We start from the raw sequence: 12,862 nt of genomic DNA on the forward strand, positions 1-12,862 counted from the left end.
ACTCAATGCTACACTTAAATTTAGGTCATACATATGTATTGTTTAAATCTATGAGGATTTTGACGGGGTCCTTCATTTCTGTTTTTATTATAGTTTTATCACTCTCACTTCACAGCCTAAGAGCAGTTTCAGAAGCTTAGTTCAAACGGAGACACGGTTCCTTGATGCGGCCTGAAGAGGATAACGAAATTAACTATTAAATGATCTTACATATAAAATATTTGTATTTTGCGTTATTGATCGTTCCTGATGAAGTAAAATCCAGAAACGTGAATTGGACGTATGAAATTTATAAGATATGATAATTTTATTAACCAATCAAGGTGCCCAAAATTTGAGCTATACAATCAAATGAATGAATTCCTTTTTTTTTTTTAAATAATATCAACGAATGATTTTATGTTTCATAATTAAAAATAATATACTTTTTTTTATTTTAGCATTTATAATACAATGTATCTTCCACATAAAAGGGCGTAACTCCTAATATCATTCTGACACACTAAACGGATCTTGACCCGATCTGAAACTTTTAAACGTTACTTTTTATGATTTGTCTAGGTTTGTCCAAAACAGTTTTAACAGACTTGATTTAACGCTAGAGCATATCAAAAGGCGTAAGAGAATGCCGACTAATAGCCAGTCAAGATCGTTTAACTAAACCTACCCGTTGTTATCGCAAACTAAAATTTATCTCATATATACAGGATACATGTTCATTTATTACAAGAATTTTGTACGTCAAGGTGTATGATAGCACGATAATATACGAATCGTAACAACGCTTCAATATGCTCGTCTACTATATGCTCTTCCACAATTTACGCCTGTTTTGCTCCAGCGACCGGTATTACAGTTTAACATAGTTTAAAAGCTCATTGATCTGTTACTTTATTTACAATTTTGAGCAAGACTTAACTGTTTATTATTAAAATTCAACAAATGTCAACATTATTTTCATCAATTTTATTATTTAACAAAACATTGTTTTTCATTACAAGCAATTTCATATATTAATATACAGCTAGTGAATATTTGTTGTCTACCGAAAATATAAGATTTAAATTATATACGCAATCAATAATTTCTGTGATGTTACTTTTATTTCCGTTACATATCTAATTTACGAGTACAAAATAGTAAAACAGAAAAATAGAAACGATAAATATTCAGGAATACCTAAAGTTTCGTAAGCAATTGCAAGGTATCACACGTTACTTAGATTCCACGAGTTTTCATAGCAATTAGCAATTTTTAAAACGAATATGTGAGATAAAGATCTACTGCATTTTGGCAAATTCAAATTATGTTATACTACTATTTTATTTTCAACAGATTCACATTTCTTAAACCGTGCATCAATATTTTAATGTGTTTATCTAAATTTCTTTTATTCATTTGTTAAAAATTGTGAAGCATGCGACTTAACTGAGAATACACGCATATAACTAAATTCGATTAAATTTGATGAAAAAAAAAAGATAAATAAATGAAGTTTGTCTTGCTTGAGTGATTTACCTGTACAAAGCTCGGGTCTCAACGATGTTTAAAACGAATTGATGCCAGTTTGAAATAGTTTAACGGGGGCGTGGCCTAATAGTTTGACGTACATTACCAGCAACTTGATTTTAATTGATTCACCGCAAAGAAATCTATTTGACTGGCGTTAAAATGAATTGAAATGAATTGAAATGAATTAAAAATATTTTTTAATTTTTGTCAATCTTTATCAAATAACAATTAATCTCATTTAAATAGCGTTAACACGTTTTTGTCCGTTCAAGCTAAATTCAGGTTACTAGTGATAGTAGACTTGAACGGCTGTATTTCTATATATGTCATATTGCCACTACAAGAAGTACCTTTTTGAATATAAAAAAGAAGATATGGTATGATTGCCAAGAAGACAACTCTCCACAAGAGACCAAAATGACAGAAATTTACAACTTCCTTTTGAAGTATTCCTTTTGTATCATTTTGTGAATGGATGTCCTGATTGATAGACTGTTTACGGTAAAAAATACAATAAACGTCTCCAACTTAAAGAGCGCGATATTTCGATACATGACACATGTCGATACAAAGGCCAACTAAATTTAAAGACAATTTAAAGAAAGATGTTTTTTGTGTTCTGTTAAATTGTTCCATTTAAAATTGTTACACGATAATGACTGCTGTACCCATATTTTGACTATTTTATTTATTATGTCTGTTTAGTTCACGCATCATTGTAAATATAACAGAATTTGATGAAACTGTCATCAAAGTGAGAGGTTTAGCGCTTTAAAACCAGTTTCGATCCACCATTTTCTACATTTGCAAATGCCTGTACCAAGTTAGGAATATGACAGTTCTTGTCCATTCGTTTTTGGTGCATTTTGTCATTTGATTTTGCCATGTGATTATGTACTTTTCGATTAGATTCTCCTCTGAGTTCAGTATTTTTGTAGATTTTACTTTTACAATTAACACTTAATGGTATACCATATGTTTTTTTTTTAAGTTCATACGATGATCCACAATTGCTTTCATCAACGTCATTTGGTTGATCATGAATAGTTATCTCATTGTCCGTCATATTCCATGTTTTTATATGTTTGTGTCGTAAGGTTGCTGTAATACATAAATATATAAAAACGTGGAATGTGACTGACAATGAGATAACTATTCTTCATCGAACAAAGGGCGTTAAAGAAAGCAATTATGTGTCACCGTATGACCTAAAAAAAACATACCGTACATCATTAAGTGTTAATTGTAAATTGTCTTTGAATTGAGTTTTCTTTTGTATTGACGTGTGTCAAGTATCGAAATATCGAGTTGTTTTGGTTGCTTTTTACAATCACATTACAAAATCGGTCTATTTATTGGCCCAAATCTGCAAATTTGGAGACAATTTGCAATTTAATCATGTTAATGGTTAGACTGTTTATTTATATAAAGAAAACTTGGTGATTTATTGTATTATTCTAAATATTTAAAATAGTATTTAGAAACATTTTTTTCAAATGAGCCATTGAATGGGAGATAACTCTTTTGGTAAAAAAAAAATATACTGAACTTATAGGGATTTTTGTAATTTTTACTTGTAGCAAGAAAACAAGTTCGGAGACACCACTTTTTCTTTTTAATTTCTTAATACATATTATAAAACCTATCTTCTCACAATTTATTTCAAAATTCTATCTCATAGAATATTTTTTATGCACACAAATGTGTTTCTTCATAAACAATCGAACCAAATTTTGGCAATTTTCATTGACTTATAGCTTGAAAAATAGCACGGTGACCCATACTTTTAATTATATTTTTGAAAAAGCATAGTACAATCTTCATTTTGGCCAATAATAAAAAAAAAATGTCTTAAAATGACTAATGATCTACCTTAAGCATGTTGAGAAAACATATTTCAAATAAAACTTTCATTTTTCAACATTTATAATTCATCACAAAAAGTTTCAATTAATTGTGTAGCAGTGCAGGAGGTATCTTCTGTATATCCTTCACAAGTATCTCCTAGTGGAGCAAGATATATATAAATCGACTTAAATGGTGGCACAGAAGTATACGTCTTCTGTTCAACTGAACCATTGGATCCACGAAACTGTCGGATACCACTTCCCCTTATCACAGAGGAAAAATTTGGTATAGAGGTATCGGCGGACTGTTATAAATACAACTAATTCCAATGTTAGAGGCATACTATTAACAAGGTAATTTAAAAAAAAATATATCCATCAAATTTAAGAATTTTGTTTGAACTACGCACATCTTTCGAATTCAATTTCTTTCTAGTTTACTTGAAAATGTGACCAACAAAGGTCAAATATGTTGTTTTACTAGGATTGACGATGAAAAATCATTATTTTACACACAAAAAATGATTATGTACTGATACCTATGCTTATATGAGAAACATTGTAAAGATACAAGAGAAGTGCATGTTTAACTCTTTTAAATTGGTAAAAGATTTGTCAAGAAACGAATGAGAGGCAAAACAATATATATGCGGAAAATAAATAACACGCATTTCTTTCCTTTCAAAAGTACATTAACCATGTGTAATTGGAAAGGCTACATGTGTGCTACTCCTATTTGGCTATACCGGTTTAAAGTCAAACGATAAGTCGTGTAATATTCATATAGAGAAACGTGATAATTTATAATTGCTACCAAAAATACTATCGACGTAAATGGATTTGTTTTATTTGATTATCTTCCGCTTACTAGTGAATAATATTTCCTTTGCTTAAGAGACTTAATTTAGTCAATTATCAAATTTACTTGTTTATTAGAAAATACAATCGAAGGTTGGAAACTAACTGTTTATTACGTCTTGATTGTTTTAAATAAAGATCCCATAGTAGTAACGGACACTGAAATGTTTACCAAGTTATAAGAAAGTATATCAATTTTCATAACAAAACCGCAGTATTGCCTTCAATAGAAAACGGGTATATTGATCCATCCATGATATGACCGGCCGATTTTAAAATATATATAATTTTAAATTGTTTAATTTGATAAAATGATCTGCATGATCTACTTCACAATTTTTTATGGGATGTACAGGTAACATTCGAATCAGATATATTGTATTATTCGAAAAGAATATTAGTATAATATAATAGAAATCTCATTATGGAAGGTAAGCCGTATATATCATCTATCATTAGAGTAACTAAATTTATATTATATTGTTTTAAATCATTTTATAATTTTTTACATTTAAAGTAATTGTTTCACGGTGTTTTTTTTTCTACTTTTTTTTTATCCAAAAATGTATAATTGAATTAATATAGATGAATGCTAAACTGCCTTCATTTGCATAAAAAAGTTAAATTAATTTCGCAAAGAGCTATCTTATGAGAAAATCAGATGAAAGCGACAAAAATGAGTAGTTTCTCTCGAGGGAAAACTTTTTAAAAAGTGTTAAGGTCATATTGACGTTGTTAAATCTGACTAAATACTTTTCGTTACTTGACCAAAATGATGATAAGTCTAATACGTTCGTCAGAGACACCAACCTTACTACAAAAATATATAAAAACATGGACTATGATTGGCAAATAGAAAACTATTCATCATCGACCAAATGACGCTGATGTAAGCAACTATGGGTGACTGTATGACCTTAAAAATACATATTGTATATCACTAAGTGAAAATAGTAAATGACATTTGAAATTATTGCTTTCTTACCGATTATCGTCGTGTATTGAAGTATTTAGTTCTTAAACATTGTTAAAGTTTTAGTATTAAATGTAAATGACCTGTGTGATTAGTTTAATTTCGTATCGATATGTGTCAGGTATTGAAATATCGAGTTTTTAAAGTTGAAGGGGCGATAGATACCAAAGGGACATTCAAACTCATGAATTGACAACGCAATGGCTGAAAATAAAAAGACAAACAGATAAACATTACTACAAATATCACAACAAAGAAAAAAAAGACTAAGCAACACGAAGAGACGTTTGATACGGTGCTTTTTGTCCACAATTTGCTTTTTGTCCGCTTTTGCTTTTTGTCCGATAATTTTGCTTTTTGTCCGAAACTTTTGCTTTTTGTCCGTTGCTTTTTGTCCGTTTTGCCTTTTGTCCGATTATTTTGCTTTTTGTCCGAAACTTTTGCTTTTTGTCCGTTGCTTTTTGTCCGTTTTGCTTTTTGTCCGATTATTTTGCTTTTTGTCCGAAACTTTTGCTTTTTGTCCGTTGCTTTTTGTCCGTTTTGCTTTTTGTCCGATAATTTTGCTTTTTGTCCGACACTTTTGCCTTTTGTTCATTGCTTTTTGTCAGTTTTGTTTTTTTATCTCACCTAGTTTTCTCGTTTGAATTGTTTTACATTGTCTTATCGGGGCCTTCTATAGCTGACTATGCGGTGTGGGCTTTGCTCATTGTTGACGGTGACCTATAGTTGTTAATGTTTGTCATTGGCAATCATACCACATCTTCTTTTTTTTATAAGCTCTTCTCATCACTTTGAAAAAAAAATAAACTACTGGCAAAATAAAATCACGTGTGGCCCAAACCATCCTTATGGTAACTAGTTTTAAAAAATAGTACCCCTTGACACGCCCAATAATGAAGATGACCGCCATGTCTAAAAGATTTGAACATAATGGGGGGAGGGAGGGGTTAAATGTAGATTTGGGCTTGTATCTCTGAAACTAAAGCATTTAGAGCCAATCTAACAAGGGTTAAAATGTTCATCAGGTAAGCAAAATCTCTCTGCCTAAAGTTTCAGACACATTCAACGTGTTTTCGGGTTGCTGCCCCTGAATTGGTAACATTGAGAAATATTAGCAGTTTTAGAGTTATAAAGACCTTAAGCTTGGTTGCTATAAAGACTTAGCTAACTTGTTTTAATGACTTAACTAACTCAATCGTTCGCTAACTCGATCGTTTAGACAATTTCTCTGACTTGCTTACTTAAAACAAGATAGATAATAAGTTTTGTTACTAAAATAATACTTATTGTAAATACACATTTATTCACACAGTTATGACTAATTATGATAAAAAAAATGTTAATTCGTTGATATTTTCCACTTGTATCACATATTCATATGAAAAATTCTACTGTCCTGATAACCGCGACATGTAGTTCAAGATCTGATTTTATTCCTTTTTCTTTTTCAGGAGTAGTAACCCGGGATACAGTCATCTTTCTTTGATGGTACATACATACTCTATTCATAAAAAGTATACCTAACATTTTATCACATTTACGGATTAGTATTATTAAGAAGTATTGCATTTTAGTGAAGAAAACAAATAACAACAACTTCTTTTTTCCGCCCTACAGACTTGACCAATTTTAAAATAATCACTGTTGTTGTCTTTATTTCAAATGCTTCTTTAAGTTAGATCATAAGTAAATGTTTTTTGAGACAGAATTTTCTTATAATTTGCCATAATAAAGATTTTACTATGCTTTTTTCAAAAATAAAATAAAAAGTATGGTTCACCGCGCTATTTTTCAAGCTATGAGTCGTTGAAAATTGCCTAAATTTGGTTAGTTTGTTCATGGAAAAACACATAAGAGTGCATAAAAAAAGTTCTATGAGATAGAATTTTGAAATAAATTGTGAGAAGATAGGTTTCGTAATATGCTTTAAGAAAATAAAAAGAAAACATGGTGTCACCGAACTTGTTTTTTTTGCCACAAGAAAAAATAAAAAAATTCCATTTTAGCCTAGTATAAATTTTGTACTAAAAGAGTTATCTCCCCTTAAATGGCTCTTTTGCAAAAAAATGATTTTAAAAACCAAAAAGGTTGATATTTGTTAAAATATTTTGGATAATACAATAAATTAACAAGTTTTCTTTATATAAATAAACAGTCTAACCATAAAATTGCAAATCTGTTTCCAAATTTGCTGATTTGGGCAAATAACTAGACAGATTTCGTACTGTGATTGTACAATCCAAGATGGCGGTTTACCATCAACCTACCTTAAAAGGTGTATTTTACATTTGGAAATGGCTCTTTCTATATCTAAAATATTGTACATATCTATTTCGTTCGGAAAATCAAGTAAATGCTAAGTATCTCTTTAATCACTCTCCCCCTCTGTTCGAGTATGTAACTACTTGACTGTCAATGCTGTTGTGTTTCTCGAAGTATCTTCGTTACTTGAATAGCCTCAAACGTTTTTTTTTTTTTTTTTTAAAGTAACGGTGTACGCCATTTGGAAATAGTTGCTGTAGACATTCCGAAACTTAAAGATTAATAAGTGTTATCTAAAAAACTAGCTACAAAATTAATGCAAATTGTGACTATATGTCACAATCGGAAAGAAGAAATTGTGTGTGTAAGCTTACTATAAACACATGCAACACACGTCGACACCATTTGCCAAAATAATAAAACAATTCAAAGGAGGAAAACCAATGACATGATTGATTTTATACAAAACTGTAAACGACAAACAAATGATGTACAGAGAAAAAAAACTACCAAACAACAGTGGAGTTTCTGACTTATTTGTATGATTGTCATATATAATATTTAGCGCGGTAAACATTTTTAGATTTTCAATATTATTTGATTTGATCAATTTCCAAACCATTATGCTGTTTCGAAGATGTTCGTCTGAACCTTTGAATATCCCTTGTATTCTACAAATTGCAGAAGGTACACCATTACTAACACGTTTGAGGATGACAGCCTAACTTACAACTAGAATGAATAAACGTGTTGTCTATATATAACACTATCTATAATGTTGTCTGTTGTGTAAAACAAGTAAAACACTTAATAATTCCAACCTCGCACACGTACAAATATCCTTATATATTGCCTTCTATACTTTTCCTGTTTATATCTCCTTAATTACTTTTTCTATTTCTTCATTTTTTTTTTACTCATCTACTAATTATGTTTATTTTGATTCAACATTGTATCCACATAAATGTACATATGAACGCTAATATTTTAATATATACTCATTATGGTATCATATATAAGAGAGAGGAGGAATTTCCCAAAGAGGTAATACCACTAAAACAGGTTGAAACCAATCAACAAAGCCACAGTCAAAATAAAAACAATACACACAACAGTCCTCAAACTACAACTTTAAAAAATAAAAGAAACAAGAATCCTGTAAAAACTGTGATGATTTATGGTTTTAAGGAAGGGTAAGCATTAGCGGTACCAATTTATCGCACCAGCCATATTCGCAATATATATCTCTTCAGTGATGTTGGAGACCAAAATAATGAAATAAAAAATCTGCCAGGATACATATATGTTGAATAGCCAAACAATATCGCTAATAAGGAGTCCTTCAATTGTTAAAATGAGACGTCCTTCAAATTCCTAGTATGTAAGCGCACGTCAGATACTCTTAATCAAAATGTCTAATTTTAAGGTCTTTCTATATACAAATAAGTTTCAATCGTATTCTATGTCAACCATTTCGGTCATATTTGGCGACCGATGAGTTCATCGGGATACTTTAGCTTCCAGATTTCTCATTATTAAAGGATGGTCTAGCCTGTACTATAATATTGGGCTGGTATAATGGGATAATTGTACATAACGTTATATATATCTATAATACTAAAATTACGAGGTCCAATTTGTCAGCTGTCATCACGTAAAAACGACGAATCACAGAATTCAACTTTATATATAACTAATATAGTACAAAGGTGTAGATTAAAAATTACACCACTCCAGGCCCTTTTGTTTAATTCCACGTAATTAATATTGCCAATAATTAAGAAGTTCCGGGTCGAGTCCGATACCGATACCAATAGTATATTCACCTGTTAGTGTTACCTATTACCTTATCTGTACGTTCCGCATCTGCCAGGCGCACCACCAAACGGTGTATTCAGGATTAATATGCTATATACATTTCAATTTGTTAGAGGGCATGACGTAAAACAGCGAATCAAAGAATTCAACTTTTTTATAACTAATATAGGACAATGCTGTTAATTAAAAAGTATTCCATTCTAGGACCTTTTGTTTTCTAAATAATTAATATTACCAATAATTGATAATTTCCAGTTCGACGGGTTCAAACAAAAAGATTTGAAAGCAGAGAAAAAACTGTGTATCTTATAATCGGCATGACTTTATCAGATGACAATACTAATACTAAAATAAGGCTTGCGCATAGTTATATACTTTAATTCAGTCACGGACCCGTAATATCACGAGTATGTTCTAGTATATTAAATATATATCTATAATACTAAAAGTACGAGGTCCAATTTCTCAGCCGTCATCACGTAAAGACGATGAATCAAAGAATTCAACTTTATATATTACTAATATAGTACAATGCTGTTGATTAAAAATTACACCACTCCAGTCCCTTTTGTTTGTTTTCCACATAATTAATATTGCTCTTTGCATGGCATCAGGTAGAAGTAGTGGCCTTATGATCAGTATAAAACATATTTTTAGAGGCTATACGAAATGGTTCAGCGGGTATATTACTGTTAGAAGTTCAGATACACCCGGATGGTTTTACATAACTGACTTTTATCTAAAACATGACGATGATTACTTCTACTAAGAATGTATATTAGTTCAATAGTATAGCAGAAATCAAATACTGTATTGTATCTTAAAAGTCTCGAATTAATATCAAATTTGAATCTATAACCGGTGGTTTTGAAGTGAAATTAAATCACATTTATAAAAAACAATTTTTTTTGTTTGTTATATCCTACATGTATCTATGTAAACATATAAAGTTTCGTGTATTAAGATTTTCTTTATTTTTTAATTTAGTTACGTAAACCTACTTCAAAATACAGCAACATTAACAAATACGAGAACTTATCAAGTATTTGTAGATAACTGTTACAGTTTAAACGCTCCCATATTCACTGTCGATGTTCTCTTAACATGTTAACGAATTTTTTTTCGTGTTGAATGCCGTTTGTTGACCAACATAGTATGCTATAGAATTGAACTACTTATGTTTCTTATATTTATATTTAGTCACTGGTGGAGAGATGACTGTCACTGGCAATCGCATAAATGTTGGTTTTTTTTTCAAGATGTGTTACTAAAAAAATGAGATATTTTCATTGTAATATTTTCAATTCATCTATTCACTTCATATATAGATATGGTTTTCCAATGTTAATCTAAAGTCGATGTCATGCAAAAATACCAGGCGTTGTAACTTCACAACTGTACTTTCATAATCAACTGTTATTGACTATGAAAGCGAAACTCTCCACCATATATGTGCCATGCAATGTTCATTTTCTTTCAAATTTCTTATATGTATATTCTAGACATTGTTTTTACCTTTATATTCGACAAGGTTCTAAAGCTTTGTTAGATGATTTGGCTGATGATGTGATATATGAAAATGTAGCCAAATAGGGAAACAATTTCTACATAATTGTAGACAGACTGCATTTCAAAAAACTGTCGTGAAAAGTATACTTTACGGATACTGGAATTGATTTCTCCATGGGATTCTTGGTAAATCAAAAGTATTGCATCAAGTCTATAATCCAAGTCTCAAGCTTTTTGTTTGTACTAATTCATCTTTATTTTTATATCATATATGTATACCTATTGTGAAGCTTAACTCTTGAAACTAAAAATCCAGAGTTATGTAGATACCAAATTAAAAGTCCTGATATTTTTAATCAATCCAAGGCTAAATTATGTACGGCTCAAATACAGGGATCATAGTAGAAAGAAAATCAGATGAATAGAACAACTAGTTGGCTGCTGTTGTCTAAAACGAACATAGTCCCTAGTGTGAACAGTGTACAACTTGCCATATTTTTTATTGATACACTTTCCCAATTAATGTTTTGATATCTAATGCATGAAATTATATGTAGGGGGGTGACATTACATGTTAAAACCACACTTTCCCAATTAATGTTTTGATATCTAATGCATGAAATTATATGTAGGGGGGTGACATTACATGTTAAAAACCTTTGGATGAATAAGTAGTGATTTGGTCCAGTTCAAAAAGGTCAAATTTTAGTACGTCTGAAGCTGTCAAACTTAATTCTAGACCCTCTTATCACAGAATTGTTAATATTTTGAGTTAGAGCTGGTATAACTTTCTATGATGTTGGTATTATTTTTCCCATTAGTAGTACACTACACTGTAAAACAAAATTTGAGAAAGAGCAGGTGCGATTTTTTTAATTTGAATTTATTGTCATAAAGAAATGCACTACGAAATAAACTGTGTTCTCGGGCCATATATGTTGATTTTTGGGTATTTTTTTACTACAACAAGTCGCTGTAAAACTGAATGTAATTCAACAAAATATTAAATAAAATTAGAAAAAATATCGTTTCAAGATAATGATAAAAATGTTGTCTGCATTTAACCAATATTTGGATGAAGTATATGTTATTTTTTAACTATTACCATATACCAAGTTATTTAAGTTTTTCTGGATTGTTTGTTTTGAAGCAATTAGTTCATATATTTTGGTATGTTTTTAAATAGCGCTAGAAAGCGTAACTTTCTTTGATTGATATCTTAAATTGTAAGAAACAATGCCATTTTCAGTCGTCAATTAGTATATCTTAGTTTAGGCAACAAACCAGTTGGTATAGCCTAGTAGTTTGTTTTCCTTTTGCCAGAGGTGCTTTTCATATTAATTTACACATTTTTTATTTGAAGATGACTGTGTTAAATTTTTTGACTTTCCAGTTAATTTTTGAATGATGTATACAAATATTAACTTTTATGTATTTTACTTTTTATAGAGATTTATGTAGAGGTAAACAGATTTATTTTTTGAACCCCTTATCATAAGAAGATAAGACGATTGTTTTTTAAAATTGTAGTACCTTGTAGGATCTTGTACATTACACATACCGGTATCCTAAATAAAGGACTTGCATATACTAGGTATAACACTTAAGCTAACGTGAATGAATTTTCAAGTACATTTGATTAACATTAATCTGGTCATATAAAAATTTAATAGTTTCTCATTCATGGTATACAATACAGTTTCGATCCCATAATGTTTGTACGAAAATTTGCATAAAAGCTAAGATAATTCAATTGTGTAAATAAATGATAATATACCTTCATGTGCTACTTTAAGTCTAAGAGATAAAATTGGTCAATTTTTTTTAATTTGTTTTACATTTTTATCCTTTTGATTTTTATTTGAACACATGAACACAAGCGGATTTTTGTACAAAAAAATATGAAAATCTTTTTAACTCGTCTCTTAGTATGTTCAACAATGCTTTGCAAATACAATCGGAATCTTAGGGAAAACGGCATTTTTGTGGCATTTTATCAAATAAAAAAAAATCAATTTTGACTTTTTCATTTAAATTGGTACAAATGTCCTTCATACGTTATCATAAACAATACAGTTTTAAA

This window comes from Mytilus galloprovincialis, chromosome 13 (assembly GCF_965363235.1).
Source record: "Mytilus galloprovincialis chromosome 13, xbMytGall1.hap1.1, whole genome shotgun sequence".
NCBI classification, from domain to species: domain Eukaryota; kingdom Metazoa; phylum Mollusca; class Bivalvia; order Mytilida; family Mytilidae; genus Mytilus; species Mytilus galloprovincialis.